General features: G+C 37.7%; 1 long non-coding RNA gene across 2 annotated transcripts in view; it reads left to right on the top strand.

The window, feature by feature from the left end:
- Positions 1 to 1,238: 1,238 nt before the first annotated feature.
- The window catches only part of LOC134135678 (uncharacterized), a 42,706-nt gene continuing 26,427 nt past the window's right edge, over positions 1,239 to 17,517 (top strand). For both annotated transcript variants that reach the window (XR_009957336.1, XR_009957335.1), the window contains exons 1-2: positions 1,239 to 1,395; positions 6,514 to 6,614. This is a non-coding gene — a long non-coding RNA (uncharacterized LOC134135678). The remainder of the gene's footprint in view (positions 1,396 to 6,513; positions 6,615 to 17,517) is intronic.

Below are 17,517 nucleotides of genomic sequence, written 5' to 3' on the forward strand. Positions count from 1 at the left end.
AGGCTTTACGATCATTTACCATGACCTTCTGCATATTACAGGCCACAAATATTCCCTAGCTGACAGAAGGCCTTGTCCACACGTGCCTATTCAGATGGATCCCAAAACACAGTGTGAACACCTTTCTCGCTTTACAAATATAAATGAAATGAATAAGATTACACCAAGAAACTTCTTATAGTTTTCATTGATGCTTACACTACTGCCCCTTGGACAGGACAGTTCAGCCTTTAGAGTACTGTGTTCCCAGGTGGTCAGCTCCTCAGGCCATAGGTAGTTTCCTGTAATGCAGCCTGGAGCCCCTCAACAGAAACCTCAGCAACCCCCTTCTTCCATGTTGGTCTAGTAGCAGATGGTGGGCCTAACTAAGCATCTGGACATGGATGGGTGCATAAGGAGACATTCAACAGATGTCTGCATCTTCCTGTGCAGCAGCAGAATATTTCAAAGGCTAAAGATAATCATCCCATGGGTTGGTTTTGGCTGGCAGGAGAATGGCTATCATTTTGGGTAACCTATCCTCAAAACAGTACTTTGAGACTAGCAACCGCGAGCTTTTTCTTCTAGCACAAAATTTGAAATAAGTTAGAAGTGCCTAACCATAATTGACTTGAAAATTTAAATTCAAAGTCACCTTTTAAGATAAAACCCAAGAACCAAAGTTTCCCTGAAATTCAGTAAGGCTTTGGCTTCTACGTGCTTACAGCTAGTACTAAAATGTTACTGGTGGTAGGTTAGATAACGGGGAGTAGAGGGAAGGGACATTCACAAATGTTAACTTGAGCCCAGGGAGGGCAGTCATTGAAGTGAGGAAGGCTCTTCAGGGCTGACTAAAGGAGCATGCCTTTTTCTGCTGAATACACAGCGAGAGTGGGGAGATTAGATTTCATTGATAGTCAGCTTTCCCAATCTCACTCAAGATATTGGCCTAAGTTCACCTTTGCTCTTCGAGCACAATTTATAATCAAACAATGATAACCAGAAAGGGTCTGTAACACTCCTATAAACAAATAAAACAGATGCACAGCCTCTGCCAGGTGCTTTTTGGACCCTGCTGGAAGGGGTCCAAATAATTATCTGCTCACCAGATGGGAAGCAAAGCACAAACACAATCTAATGTGTCTTGTGGGTACAGACAGCTCTGACTCTAAGTGATGTAATAACATTAACATGTGACAGCATTTAAGTTGTCAGCATTTTGAGAACTTAATTTGGCAGTCTGCAATCTGCAATGGTCTGACTCTTATAATCCAACACCTACAGAAAAGAGACCATGAACACAGCTGGCAGAGGGAGACTCTCCGCTTACCATTGGGATGTGCAGACTTTATTACCTGAAAAGGACCTGAGACACTGAAAAACAAGCCAAAGAAACCAAAGAAACACCACCAGCAGGTATGAAAGAGTTATTTTATGCATTTTTAGTAATTTGAAAGATTTTCAAAGTCCATGACTCATTAAAAAAAAAAAAAAAAAAAAGAGAGAAGAAGAAGAAGAAGAAGAAGTGAAGAAGTTAAGGGCATTTTATTCTCCACCTCTGAAAATACACATGAAATATGCAGCATGCCAGACAGGGTGATGTGGTTTATAGTGTTTACAAGCAATCATTTGGAATAACCTTCACAGCTCACCTCTGAGCTTCATTGGTATACAAAGCATGACCTGACAGAGACAAGTGAAGTTTTCCAGAGAAGGATATTATTTCTAGGACTTTATTTTTCAGCCTAAGGCCTCTCCAGCTTGCAAGGAAGAGGAATTGTGAAGGCTTTTGGTCAGGTATAAAGACATATTTGAGGTGAATAAGAACAGACTCCTTAACTGCTTTTTTTCTTAAATAAATAATGTGAAAATTTCTGCCAGCTGTCTGTACACCCAAGTGGAAGTGGCAAGTATTTGACTTAGAGCAAAAGTTGTTGAGTCTTAAGCTCTATGATTCATCTGAGCAGAGCTGCCAAGTCTTGCAATTTCCTCACAGTATTAGGTGTTTTTCTTAGAGCCTCACACCTTTGAGTCATGGATTATATGAGAATTTCAACTTCCATTTCAGAAGTAAAAGCAATTTTCTAGCTTTCCTGGTTACATAGAAATATTTAGGAAACACGAGTGTAGCTGCCCGAAAGGCTTCAAAACAGAAGACAAACACAAGGAATATAATGCATCAAAGGCATAATGAGTGTTAAGTCTTGCCATGATTTCTGTGCCGTAATACCTAGTTTCTGTAGACCTGATGCTGGCAATACTGTTTGTGTAAAATCAAAAAAAAACAAAACAAAAAATCATTCCTTCTCCCTCTCCTTGGATCCTCTCCCTAGATTTGGGCTCAGGAGTTTGCTGGCCCAACTGATTGCTCCATTTGTAATATCCTGTTAATTATCATGGATAATAGCTGTCATTCCACAAAAGACTGTGCTTGCAGACGAAGACTCACCAAATATCTTGTTTCATTTTGTTTCACTAAGATTTCCTGTGTAATAAACTGATATAACATTTAACAGGCACGATTAATATTAAGCAGAACCAGACATGTTCATTATTTTTTAAACTTTGTTCCAAGCCTACCAAAGTTGGGGGGGGCCTTCCTATTTCCTCCATAAATTTTGAATCAGACCCTTTAAAGACTGGCATTCATAAACATTTTTTCATTAAAATAGAAAATCTGGAATAGTTACTGAACAATTTTTTCTATTTAGTTCTTATTTTAGCCAGTGAACTCATAACATTTGAATCTCTTTAGAGATTTATAAAGAAATAGCTCAATTTCTTGAAAGACAAACAAAATCTAACAAAACCCCCCAAACAGTAATAAATTTAAAAGTTATGCCTAAAACTTCTGTCAGTAAAGCAATCAAATCAGTAACAAAACTGATTACATTGGGATAAATAATTTGGGGTAATATTTTTGGATAATTTTTTTTAAGAGAGAAAATAAATTCCTTTGACAATAGTTATCGATCTCCACGCACCCAAGAATTTACCATTTGGACCACCCATTAAAAAGACAACAAGGGTTAGGATGAAGTGGGATCACTTATGGCACATTCCCCCTGAAGCTCTAAAGGTGTTATACTGGATATTTTCTATTGCCTTCTTTCCTGTTCTTGGCTCATTTCTTCAACTCTGCTTTCACTTCTGTTCCTTATCACATGATTATACACTAATATTAAACAGACATATCTGTCTATCTAGTATGCAGGCATTGACTATAAATTTTAATATGCATTTGTGCACATGTGTGTGCTTGTGTACGATATAGACATATTCAAATTATAACAGTCTTATATTTTGAGCTGCAGAAGAATCAGAAACAAATTTCAAATGGTAGAAAAATAATTCCAAAGCACATCTGTTAGAACATACGGCACAACAGGATGCGCAGTGCTACGCCTTAATAATACACCTTGGGTGCAGCAGGAGGCATAAAGCCAAAAGGCATTTTTAGAGGCAAAAAAATCTAGATCAAAACAAACTATAGACTCAAAACTGTACTTAATATACATAACGATAGTTTCCTGTTCATTTTTTTTACATAAACTCAAAGAAAAGAGCCTGACTGAGCACTACAGTACCCAGATGTATCTGTTAGACCTCATTAGGTATTTCAGGAAATCCAATTTCTTGCAGAGGGGCAGCTTTCTCACTGAAACACTTTGATACATTTTTAACTGTGCCTATGCACCTGAGGATCCAAGCATTCATTGCCTTTGAATCAGCTGGAAATCAAAGAAAATGTTTATCCGTGGCTCAAAGTTAGACCGAAACCTCATAAGAATCCACGAACAACAGAGAGATCGATGGTAAAGTGGAAGAGCTTCTCTCCATCTTGACTTTGTAGTGTTGAGGTGTCATGGAAGGACTGTGGCTGTGTGTACACGAGGGGGTAGCTAACTGCATACCGCAAGTCTCGTTCTGCAGGAATTCCCAGGGGAGAGAGGACTCTACAATTAAGCTTCTAGTTTATATAAAAAAAAGGGGGGGGGAGGGGAAATGTTGTTATCATCATAGTACATTTCTACCTTTCCTACTTTTTTTATATAAGGGTTTCTTTTTTCCACCTAACTCTGTAGCCTATAATAAAATGCTCATTCATCATCATCAGTGATACAACAATATTTTTCTTGGAGAAGTCTCAGGAATCACAGTTGCCTCTTTTTTCTGTCCCTCAAAGAAGATGATAACTGGCAATGTTGTTCCAAAATATGTGACTGCTCCCCTGTTTCGTAAAAGTAGAAACTTGCGTGGTTATGTGGGGGGATGCAAAAAGCTTCTGAACAATGGAAAACATTTTGGCAAATACCAAATTAGTCACTTAGAAATGATATCCTTAATATCAGCTTCCAGGCTAAGCTGATTACATTTAATTTGTGATGCCTCTCCCACCTACTTATTTCTTTGTCTGGTCTCTGACACATGGCTAGTGGGCTGATAACTCCAAGGACATAATTAGGGATCAAATGTAGTGACAGAGCACTAGTCACTGACTCTTGTATCTAATGCTAGAATGTCAAAGGCTGCCAGAAAGAAGGGAATAAATTGCTCTCTATGCTGACACATATACAGGTAAAAATTCAGCAGAGGATATTCAAGATTAACATTACCTAAGTATTCTGATAAGGACATAGAGAATCTTGCGGTCTCTCCCCTGTTATGCAAACTAATTCATTGATAATGCCTGTCTGAAAGAAATACTCTTTCATTGAATCTCATTTTCTGCCATGGGAAGATCTGAATGTGAGTATGCCTGTTTGATTCTGAGTGTACATTTTAGAAAGTAATTTTGTTTTAATAGTATTTTACGTGTGTGTGTGTGTGTGCGCGCGCGCACGCGCACGCAGGCAATGAAGAGGTGTGAACTTGATGGGAAAGTGAGTGAATTGATGGAGAGAAGCCTAACAAAAAATGCCTACCAAAAGCATAAAAAAGTCTACTCAAAAAAAAAAAAAAAAAAAAAAAAAAAAAAAAAAGAAAGAAAGAAAGAAAAAAGAAAAAAGAAAAAGAAAAAAGAAAGAAGAAAGAAAGAAATCCATAAAGTAAACTACGTGGACTCTGGTTTTGCATTCACATTAAATGAAGATGCCTTCCATGTGTGACTTGCTAGGAATGGCTTTCTAATGAGAGCTTGAAGCCAAGAAATCATCACAGGCACTCAAAACACAAGCATACCGGTATAACTAAGCAAACCTTTCCATTACTTTGAACAAAAACTATTTAAAAGGCTAAGTAAAACTAATGAAAAAGACAAATGATTGATCCAATAAAACCTTTTCACAATTCATTTGTAATTTCGTCTTTGCTTGCCAAAAACAAGAAACCTATGCCATTACAGAGGTGTTTGTTTCCAGCTGCAATAAAAGTGTTTGGACTATGCACAGTGAATGACATGGCCAAGCCCTGAGAGTCTCTCTTTATTAGTCAGCAGGAATGTACTAAGAGGAGAAAAAAAAAGTGTTTAGGAGGCATCATTCCCTACTAACATCCTATGGTACACCTACTCCGGGTCACATTCATATCTATCTTTTTGCTCTCAGAAATAGGCTGGATGTGCTGAGTCTTGGTCTGTGAGAGTGTTGCAAGCAGTGCAACCCATAGCACATCACCTTGGAAGGTAATCACTAAAGTAAAAAGAGAGATTAGGTCATGTCAAGGCTCAACAACAGAACTGCTTTTAAAAACGTGAATGAAATATTTATCTAGACCTATGGTTTATTTCAGTTTTATTGAAATAGCTGAAACTTTTCTGTTTTGTCTTCTATTTTTATAGACAAAAGTTGATTTCTAAGGTAAAAAGAAACATTTCTGGGAAAAAAAGTGGATTGACATCAGTACTGAAAAGAAAGAGCAGGCATGATATATGATGGAAAAAGTCTCAAAACAAAAATAAATTTCATGCCCTTGTGTCTTTCTTTCAGTGTAATTGGCTCAGACAGCCCCTCGCTTTACAGGAACATGTGTAAACATAGGTTCAAAGTGGTCACTATAAGGAACTTGGTCAAAGCACAATCAGCAAACCCACTTGTTTTCAATTTTCTGTAAAAGGAATGCCAACCAACCACAACTCTCTTTTGTTGATTTTGGTGGATCAAATTGTTCTCCCATATTTACTTTTTTTTTTTTTTTTTCATTTTTCTTCCCATTGCCATAATCAATAATCTAAGGATTGTAAATATGCAATGGCTGGATATTTTTGACAATCTTGGCAGATGCATTTCATAAAGTAGAGAGTTTATTTTGCTTCCATTAAACTACAATAAAACCATGCTGCAACTTCAAGATAAATCTGTGATGAGATACTATGGTTGCGGGTAGCAGCAAAAAGCTCCTAAGAAAGAAAGTGGTAAAAATGTCTCAAACATCAGCAGATTCCTGGGGGAAAATGAGCTTGCATTTAAAGTTCTGAAACCACTGGTCTTGACTCATCTCACCAATGTTTTCCAGATGCAAACTATTTAGGTTATAACTGAATATGATGTCCTTAAAAAAAAAAAAAAAATTAGTTGTCTGCATCTTCCATTCCAGGCTGCTCAGCACATAGGCTCTTGCAAAGCAAGTTCAGCACAGCTCCACTCGGATTCTGCTGTCAAATGAAAATCTGGAGAAGTTGAGTAACTTCCAGCTGGGTAAGGAAACTTTCAGCATATGTTTATGTACCAGTGGGGTCTTCTCGGTTACCAGGTCCAGCTCTGTGCTTTATTCTTGTCATAATAGGTGAACGTCAACTTACACCAAGTTGCATTTTCTGCTACAGTGACAAGGTGAAGTGTAAAAGGTTAAATCAAGTGAAGGATGTACAAATCAGGCAAATTTGAAGAATAGAAAGAATCAGGTCACATATTAGATCAGTTTAGTTGTCTTGGGAAGTGGGAAGGCACAAGCAAAGATAATTATCTGAAAGACCTGAATTTAAATTACCCCTCAAGATCTGTCCTGTAGAATATCTAAGTGTTTGGACAAAACATCTAAAACACAGTAAAAAAACAACTTAGAAGCGGATCATTATCCTCAAACAGGCATGTAAGTAGTGACATTTTTATCCTTCTGTTGAAAGGTTTGGCCTTCAGTTTCAGATATGTTAAAGTGCAAATATCCACCAGTGTACCTTTGGGAGTCCTGATTAAAGAGGTTAGCCTGGTCAGGACTTTCTTTTTAATATGAAAAGTGATCTGGTTTTATTTTTCAGATTCAGACAGTGCAAAAGAAACAAACAAACACACACACACATAAAACCACCAAGAAATTCGTCCAGCCCAAGTTTAAAATGTTAAGCAAATCCCAAAGCAGCTTGCTTTGACTAAGCCCGTCAGTAAGTGCCAAATCACTGATCCAGAATTCCTCTCCCTTGGCAGGAGGAACAAGTGAAACCCCTGCTCTCTTTTTCAGGCTTGACCTTCTTCTTCCCTGCTTATTTAGACTTGTCTTTTCCTCAGCCAGTCCCTTTTCACTTTCTTATGAGTTTTCAATAGCTACAGATTAAGCACTGCATGATTTCTAATATGCCTTCCAGACTCATCTTTGTTTCTCACGTGCCTGAAGTATACAAATTCCATGATGCCGCTCTAAAGGGAATAGGCATGGCTGAGTTACAGCTTAAAGGAGCACTGATCCTCCTCACTGAAGGATCTACAAAAGTAGCAATTAAAAAGAAAAAAAAAATCAAGAAACTTTCTCATTCAATAAAAATCAGCACCTTTTTTTTTTTCTTGGTAAAATAAGGTACTTTCTCCTCAAGCTGTATGCTTCTTACATGTTAAGACCCATGCACCCTGTGAAGGATTCAATTATTTCATGTCATAACCTCATATTTTCTTGCAGTTGCTTTTGTGTAATTTTTTCTCAATAACATTTCATCAGTTCTTTTTGTATATACTGTATTCTAATCACTTGTCTATCTAAGGTATTGTAAAATGATTTTGAAATTCCATTTGCTAAAGAGAAACTGAGTGAAAACTGAGTGTACTGTGTAGCTGTTAGATATAGGAGCTCTTTAGAAAACTTTGCCGTATTTGTGGTATCTTCAGTGTGTTCAGTAAGAGTAATCAAACATAGCAAATCTGTGAGAAAGATTAACTTTGAAATAATCAATATGAATATATATGAAAATTCAGACTAATAAGATCACTTAGAGCTGTGGTTGAATTGCTAAGTCGTGTTTCTATACGCAATAAAACAAGGTTCACGTCTACATTCATCGAGAAATTTTCAGCAAAGGCAAAACAAGCACCCATCAGAAACTATCCTGGGAATCAGCAGGTGCCAGATGCCAAGACTGAAGTGTCTATAGCATTTAAATGAAGGTGGGGGTGAAATACACTTTGAAAAGTCTATGCCAGGAGTGTTATTCAGTCATACCAGCCACCTTAAACTGACTTCTAGCATAAGCATAATGCAATCTAAGAAGTCACATGACATAAAATATTCTTAACGAAAAGCCCACTGATTATAAACTTTCACTGTGCTCCTAAGATATGATGAGTCCCACTTCTTGCTGCCTGCCGTTTGCTAGAAGGACACTGAACAGTGTTTAGCACAAAGGGTTTTGCTTGTTTTTCTTGCTCTTGACAGTATTAGTTCTTGAAATATCTTCACACATCATCAGGGGGTAGACATCAGTAAGTCCTGCTCTATTTTTCCAGGTTTATCTCTTCAAATGCAGTTTGATAAGACACTGAATTTCTCAGTCTCAAGGCTCAATATGATTATGAGAATTAGTTCTACCTTTAGATCAAATAATATTAGTCTTTGGTTTCAGACACCTCAGGGCAGCCATTGGTATGCAGCTTTGTTTATTTGAGTGTTGCCTTCAAGAACATAGAGTGCCCTCTGCCTGTCAGATTGAATTCAGTCTGCTGTAAACATTAGACAACCTTAAAATAAATGCAGCACATTTCATCTTATATAACAAATAGCCAACTTCCCGATTATAACACTATAAACAACAGCTTAGGTTTGTCTCACCTAACTGAGAGAGCTGATCATTGTAAGCTCCGCTCAGAGTCAGTAAAAGGAAACAAGCACTTCGAGAACATACTTCATTCGATCTGCTTTAGAGGTCTGTCTCAGGACAAAAAATCTTTGTTTCCTTATGCGGACTGTGAAGGATTTTGTATCACTGAGACAAATGTCTACATTACTACAAAAGGCAAAACAAAATGAAATGCAGTCCTGGAGCAAGCTTAAATTTTTGCTCCTCCTCGACTGCTCTGCTGCCTAGTTATCTTTTCCGCCACCCTGATTTGTCCCGGGGATCTCTTTGTGCACACACTTGAGACCTTTTTTGTCTTCCTCTGCCTGTGGATTTCAAATTACCTTCTTGATTCATTTATCTGATAGGACTTCAGGTTCCAGATTTATACTAGACATGTATGTGACATCTTAAGAGTTATTCCCTTCTCTGTTCCCTGTAACAGAACTTTGAGATACAAAATGGGAGTAGGGCACTCCCTGCAGCCAGAGATTTCCTGAATTTTCAGTCCTATTTCTAGCCTGTAATTAACACATTCTTTCTGGTCTGAGTGGTTTTCCTGGAAGTTACAATATTTTTGTGACTGCTGCAGTACTTGAAAATGATATATCACTGAAATATTAACCATGCACCCCTCTTATTAAAATTGTTAGTTCCCAATCACTGTCAACTTTCCATAAATGTTACATATGACATATTAATAATATAATTGACAGATTTGGCCTTTAGAAAGCTTTTCCTATATCATTCTCCCCAACTCCCACTTTTTAACAGTTTTGCCACCACGGCCTCCTTCCTCACTAATTAAATTTAAAAAAATAAGGCAAGAGCTAAGCCTGGTGTTCTCCCCTATTTGATGACTGCTCATAGATCACAACTGCTCTTCAAAAGTCTCTCCCACCTCCCGTATGTCTGAGTTTAGTATTAAGCTGCGTGCTAAAACAGTTTGAGATGTTGCAGGCAAACATCACCAGCCTGTTACGTACACATGGCAGCCAGAGACAAACAAGCATCACTTGGCACCAGTTTTTGACTGCATGGTAAGAAGGGTGGAGAAGGAGTCCACCTGGCCAAACCTACTACTCCTCTGTTTACTTGTTCCCAGGGTGACAGTCATTCTGAAATGTCATGCCAGTATAGATCTTTAGAGTTCTCCTTTGTCCACAGTCTTATTCATATTGACAATATGTTACGATTAGGTATGCTATTTTGCAGCACTCGCAACTACAGAGCATCTCTCTCCAGTCACTGGTCCTGCCTCTAGCTCATCTATTTCATATTTACCCTGTGAACTCTTGCCTGACTTCTACCATTATCCATCAGTACCTCACAGACATAAAAAATAAATACAATTTATTTTCATTGAAATTTATATTTCAATAAAAATATTTTACTTTCAAGTGGAAGGAAGGAGACCTGAATCTAAAGCCAGACTTAAATCCAAACTTCAGAATTCTTAGACTTTTCCACTCCCCTCCCACAGTTTTTAAGCTGAGAATAGATGTAGCAGACATATCTAGAGGACATTAAGTGAAAATGTGTTACATATTCTTCCACCTTCCTACACATACTTGCACCACAAAATGAAGATTTGACATTACAGGCTGAAGTTGAATCATTGATATGGGTGATTCTTTCCACTGCCTTGAATGATTGTGATATGCCTTTAAGTTGTGATTATGCACTATATAGCTACCCATGAAATTTAATAGATCTACAGAGTGCTAATTAAGGAAAGTAAAGTATATTCATATAATCATATACATTAGAGATCAATATGACAGGCTGTTTTCCCTGTCTCTAGTAAACATTTCAGCACTAAACAAAATAGCTATTTGAAAGAGAAATACATGCAACAAGAGATTCTGCAGTATCAATAGGCTTTTAAAACCAGTAGAAAATACTTTACAACATTATCATATATGTTTATGGTACTTTGAGGTGGCAGGTCTATAATATCATGTGACCCAATAAAAAAGAGCAAAAAGATTTCCATCCATATTAAGTGCATTGGAGAAGCATACTGAAGTTGATATTAGCATATCACAAATGTGAAAGTGGGACATGGACTTAATGTGAAATTAGAACAGCAGCTGGTATCCTGTTAGCAAGTAAAGTGTATTTGCTTGGGGGAAAAAAGGACAATGCAAAATCAAGCCATGCAAATGAACAAAGAACAATCAGTCAGTAAAGGATCTGTGAACTGTACTGCATATTTCAGGTTGTCTGTGCAGCAAGATATTTCAGTTGTGCTGTAAGTCATTTCCCCAAAACATGTATTCCATGCGATCAAACCGTGTTCCCTTAGCTGAATTATCAAGAATGTATTTTCCTTTGTAGGGCAATCTGCAGATTATTGACATTTTAACATCTGACAGGCTTGAGTATGTTTATAATTTTATTTTCTCTGCTGCATCATGTAGTTCAATGAAGGATAAAGCAAAATTTCATATTATCCTATAGAACTCAGAATTATATGTTAAGCAGACAGAATGCACAAGATATTTTAAATTACGTTTCACACAAATGTTCATTATTCATTTATCAAAAAAAAATCTAACAGCAGACCAGAAAGTATCAAACTTCTAAAGCAGTGCTTTCTTCTTTGACTTGCTTTCTGTCACAAAAATCACACCATCTAGAATGCACAAAGGGAAATATCTTAATCAGCCGCTGCCTTCTCCCTCTCTTCCACCTTCCTCTCTCCATCTCTGCTATCCTGGCGGACGATGTGTTACATCTTTCACTCCACCTCCTATCCAGGAAGGTGCACTGACAACATTGTGTCAGGGCAGTCCTTAAGGATCCATGTAATACTTAGTCCTGACTCCATGGATTCTCCAGCAGTAAAACAGAGAATTTGCAGTGAATTTGTTTTGTTCTGTGTTCCCTCCTCTATAAACAATAGCAAGGCCAAGCCAGGGATTGCTGGTTTTATTCATCAAAATACAGGGCCAGGTTACTTAGATCCTGGCATGTTCCCCTACCCTGCCTCACCAAGCAGCACGTGAAATATTTCAACAGTTCTATTATTTTCTCTAATGCTGCATATCTCAACAGAGACACACGTGTAAACAGGCTCATATTCAAGAGAAGAGTCAAGTGCCTTTGCTCTTCCAGATCAGTTGTCTGAGGCCACGGGGACAACTGTTGAAGCGTGGCAATTTGTGACTCCTCTTTTCAGCCATTTCCTCTTTTGCCTTGAGACTAACAATGTTTAATGCTTTTTGAGGAAGGTCTGGTCCTGAGGAGTTGCAGACACACCCAGAAGGATCTAGGCTTAGCCCTGTGAAGCCCAACAGCCTGGACCACTGCCTGGCTTACAGCACCTGAATCTGAACCTAACTAACATGTTTGAGCATGCACAGAACAATCTTCTTTCCAAACTGATGAAAAAAAGTGAGTTCTTGCTCCTAGAAAGGATTAAAACCTCCTGCCTACAGCACCACAAAGGGAAGGAGCCTGGTCTGAATGACAAGAATAACTGCTGGGGTCGGTGATCCAAGTAATGAGTTTTTGAAGTATCTATTATCTGGCAGTCTAACTTACCTTACCTACATTGCAATATTTATAAAATATTCTGAGTTCAATTATATTAGAATGAATCAGGAAAAATCTGAGGACTTCAGATTATATGGGCAAACATTTAATTCTAAATTTCATCCAGAACTTTTATATTTAACTTGCAAAAAAGTAGCTCCAAAATTTCAAGTAAGTAGAGGAACGGGCATATAGTCTTTAAATGCAAAGTGAGAATGACCACAGAACAAAGTGGCATCATCTCCGTTCTCAGATTCCTGGCACTGGATGGAAATGCAGCACAAACCTCTCTTAAAACTTGACTGCAGCATTGTTTGCCCTTTTGATAAAAAAAACACTTAAAAAGCTCTTATGAGAGCCAAATGAACCTCATTTTTTAGTTGTAATATTATCTTACACGATGTTAATCACTTAGAAATCAGACACTAACTAAAGCAGAGCGCTGTATAAGGTCTCTGCAGCTCTGAGTGACTATCCTGCAGTGCCACGTAGATGGGGGAGAAGAGCGACATCTTTGCTCTACTCCTCCTAATGTGCCATCAGCAGAACAGATCTAGCATGGCAAGGGAGGGGTAAATTTTTCCATGTGAAGGACTGTAACTCACCTCTGCTTTTGAGTAAAAGAAAATGGGGCTGGAGTAGGCTAGAATATCATCTGTGATGGCCACATTACTTACTAAAGGCGCTCAACTGAGACTTTCCAACCATTGTGACACTGAAGATCAAGAGACCTGCCTTCAAGGCCACAAAATCTGACTCCCTATATAATCAATAGGCAGAAGCAGGGATGACATTCTCAGAGGCAACTGCATGTCTCCATTAACTCCAGTGACCCTGCCTAGCCGGTGACCTGATACACTCTATTATAAAGTTAGACATTGTAATAGTTACAGCCCAGGCTGCCACCTATTGACATCTTAATACAGCCCTGAGTGACTTTGCTTCTTTGAGTTTGCTATGGAGCACTAAAGTGGTGTATTGCTGTCTTATAAAAATTAAAACTATGTAATCTTAATCTCTTTTGCCTCCAATTGGTGATTTAATAATATGATTTTTTTAATGCTTCTGCTCTATGTTTGTATAAGCCTTTAAGATATCATTATGTATTGATAGGTTACTGTAGCACAGCCAAAACACTAGCATAAAATCTTTAGTCTCAACAGCCTCATTAATGCTAAAATGATTAAGCAATACCAGCAAGCACCACTGCACCACGCAGAACAGTGGGAGTTTTCAATGTCATAAAGTCTAAAGATATATCATACTTTATACAAGTTGAAAACATATCAAATTTTTGCCATCATCTCCTAATTTTTGCAAGCAAATGAACAGTGCCACTTCCATCCTGCCAATAATAATTAAATTATATGTGAAAACAATATAATGATTGTAACTCCCTCTATACAATTATTCTTACCTCTCATACATGGTTAACTATTTCCTTCCTGCAATATATTTTGATTCCATCTAAATCACATGGGAATGGCTGGTTTAACTCTCACATGACACCAAGCCAGTATATCCTTCTAGGTACATAGCACACTTCTCTCCAGATTAGATGATTCAGCTGAAAAGAGTTTAACAGGTCAATCTGAAGGGCTGTAGTGTAGTTTACAGTCAGGAAAGGGTGACTGCAGGTAAAGGCTGAAGGACAGAGGTGAGAATATTTATAACAACAGTGGGATATCGAATTGAACCTCAAAGGAAAAGCTGATCTACAAATAAGAATGAGGAAGACTGGCCTGCATGAAGAGACACATTGTGTTAGCTCACAAGAACCAATTGGGCATGTTTACTGCATGACTGAAAATCAATAGGCCTGAAAGATGATAAAAAGGTTCCATTTAGACTCAAAAAAGACCAAGATAAATGCCAAGGATATATAACTTGCATAGGTAACAGTCAAGTGTCTTTAGAATTAACAGTCACTATCACGATGCCATCCTGTAATGCCTACAGTTCATTTAGAAGAAACAATTGTGTGAAAATCCTCAGAGATATAGGATAGAATATTATTTAACAGAACTTGCCTGAATATATTTGTCTTAAAGTGCCTTGATTTGTTGTTGCAGTTACTTTACTCAATAAAATGTATTTTAAGTTGGTATTTAAAACCTTCAAAAGTATAAATTGTTGTTAGGCACTCATTACTGCTTTTGAAAATCTCCTCCAGTTTCTACATTAGGAAACTGGACTGTTCCTAATTGTACCAGTAGAACAGGACTAATTCAAGCACAAACAGCTTAGCACGGACACACCAGGAGACTTGAACCGTAACAGCCGAAGTGTTTTCCTGCAGTGTGCTGGGGTGTGTTAGACCACCGCAGCCATGATGCTCTCCCACTGCTGAGCCCACAGTTCCTGGCATTGATCCCAGTGGCACGAAGTTCTGAGATTTCCAGAAACGAGCAGTGGCATGAGATACAGGAGCAGGAAAACTGCTTAAGGCTCCTATACCACTGCTTAAAGCTCCTATACCACGATCTTCATCCATATTAACACTAAAATTGTCCATAGCAAGATGAGAGGCAGCCAAACAAACCATTGCAGGGCTTTGCTGTGGAGGCGGGGTGTCAGACAAACATTACAAAAAAAGAGTGTTACCACAACAAGGCACCTCTCCATCATACGCGCTTCCCAATAAGGTAACAGATAAACAATTTTCATACATCCGTATCCTCTACAGCTTTGTGGAGTGTATTTTTGCGACCAGGGCTAACAATAGAGATTGAACTGAATCCTTATGAACACATTAGCCGGTGCAGCTTACATTATCGAGTCGGATCCCAGAACGAGGAAGATCTGCTGTTGCAGATAATGTTCAGTTTCTAAATCCAATCTTCTCTTTTTCGGGCACAGCTTCTCTGGTTCTAAAGTCCAGTATGATGTCTACAGCTGTAGGGGAGACACTAGAAGCTTCATCTCTAAGAACTGGCCAGCTGTTTGTGGAAGGAGCTCCAATCTAAAGTGACTTTAGAATCAGATTTGCCATGGATTTCGTCTTCAGGGTGGCCAAGCGCCACTGGCATGTTCTTTGACAATGAGAATTGCTGCTAGTATTTGGGCAGCACACACAATCAAATCTAATCCCTTGGCTGCTTAAATTAAAGCTTTTAACTTATTTTCAACCTGCTTCAGCATTCCATCTACTTCTTGACTTAGAAGTCGTGGAATACATTAAGGAATGATTAAGTCACGGCATGATGTCCATGTTTTTCCAATTAATTGTAATAAGTGCAAAAGCTGTATTTCTGTTGCATTTTTATATTCTTTTTTTTTAAGCATCTTGATAGCACTTAGGACTGTACATAGCCTGAAATGCAAAATAATTTGTCTTCTATACCATTAAGCTTCCTAAGAGCTTTATTATTTTAGTGCCATTTGGATTCATTCCCTCTGGCAATCCTTTCTCAATGTAAATGCTCCAAACTGTTCTTGCTCTAGTATGCCGCACTACGGAAATTTACTGTAGACAGACTTCAGAATATTCAAAAGGATGATTTATCAATAGAATTAAGTTCACTGCAAGTAAACGAAAAGAAAGATCAGGATAACCCTATGACAGTGCTTATTTTCTATGTTTTAGCAGAACTTTAAAGACAACGGATAAAAAACTGGCAGTGCTTTTTTTCTTCCGTTTTGTGCCATCTGAAACAAAACATTATTCAGACTTCTTATGCCGTCAATTCTTATTTTGCATCTTCAAAGACACTTAGTTGAGAACTCATAATGGCGACTGACACTATCTATGTATAAACACTATCTATGCATAGTTACTTCATCTAACGTAGTTGCTTTAAATATGTTGTCCTTTTTGTAACATTTAATATAAATTCTGTATTTCTGGAAGCTTATCAGAATGCAGAACTATTAAAAGACAATTGCTTATATTTCATCTTGAAATATAGCTATATGAAATCATGCAAATAATTGGGGAAGTGATGGCTGACATATTTTAAAGTGTACAGATGAAAGTGATAAAGCTCAGAAATGTTCTTGCTTGAAAATCTGAGCAATAGAATTTAAAACTATGCTTGACTTAAGAAGAGTCTGTGAGAAAATGAGCTGATGATGTCAATCATGAAACAGCCATGCTGAAAAATAGCAAGTTTCATTTGCTTTCTTTAATGGAAATATGAACCTATGTGGTGAGACAGCCAGATACAAAGGTATTTAGATTTTGATGATTTAATACATCTATTATGGAGCTGATTTTTTTAGACCATTTTAACATGTAATCATAATAAACGGGAAATCTCTGGTAAGTGTTCTGATATCACTGCACATACAATTTCTCACCAGTTCTGGCACAGAAGATCTTAACTTTATTTGGATAAGGCTGCACCGGATAGCATAACTGCTTTTGGAACAGCCATAGCTTCTCATCTTTGATTTCCTAATGGGATGAAGAGAAAAATTCTTGCCTTCTAAATTCCATAACACTTGTTAGTTAATAAGGTATAAATATTACCTTGAAAAAATGGGTTAAGAATATGATAAGGCTGCATAGTCAAATGCTGAGATATTAGTTGATTACCAAATCCATGCTTCCATACAAACAACTGTTTCCATACAGACAGTGTACATATTTGCAATCCTCCTTCTGGAAAGGGCAATAGCACATTCACTGAAGCATTTGCAGTACTGAATTTCTACTTGAGGTGTTCAGCACGAGATGGACTAGAGTCATAAACAACTGGAAACATGGTCTTACAGTGGGAAAACCCTGACAATGCTTAAGCCTAAGAACTGTTCCTGCATACACTTTAATATTGGGAGCATCAAAATTCACTCAAAGTAATAAATATTAGTGCTGTAACATACATAGGGCTACTAAGGCTGGCAGCTGTAAGCAGTTAAGAGTTGAACACTGGTATCCTTCTTACATTTTAAAAATGACATTTTCATCAGTATTTTTTTTACCTTTTTTTTTTTTTTAAGTGGAGCCTTTCCAGAACATCAGCGACAGTAACTGTGACAGAAGTGTCAATTTGTAGGAATATAACAAGATGACAGCTATT

Source organism: Rhea pennata, chromosome 1 (assembly GCF_028389875.1).
Source record: "Rhea pennata isolate bPtePen1 chromosome 1, bPtePen1.pri, whole genome shotgun sequence".
NCBI lineage: Eukaryota > Metazoa > Chordata > Aves > Rheiformes > Rheidae > Rhea > Rhea pennata.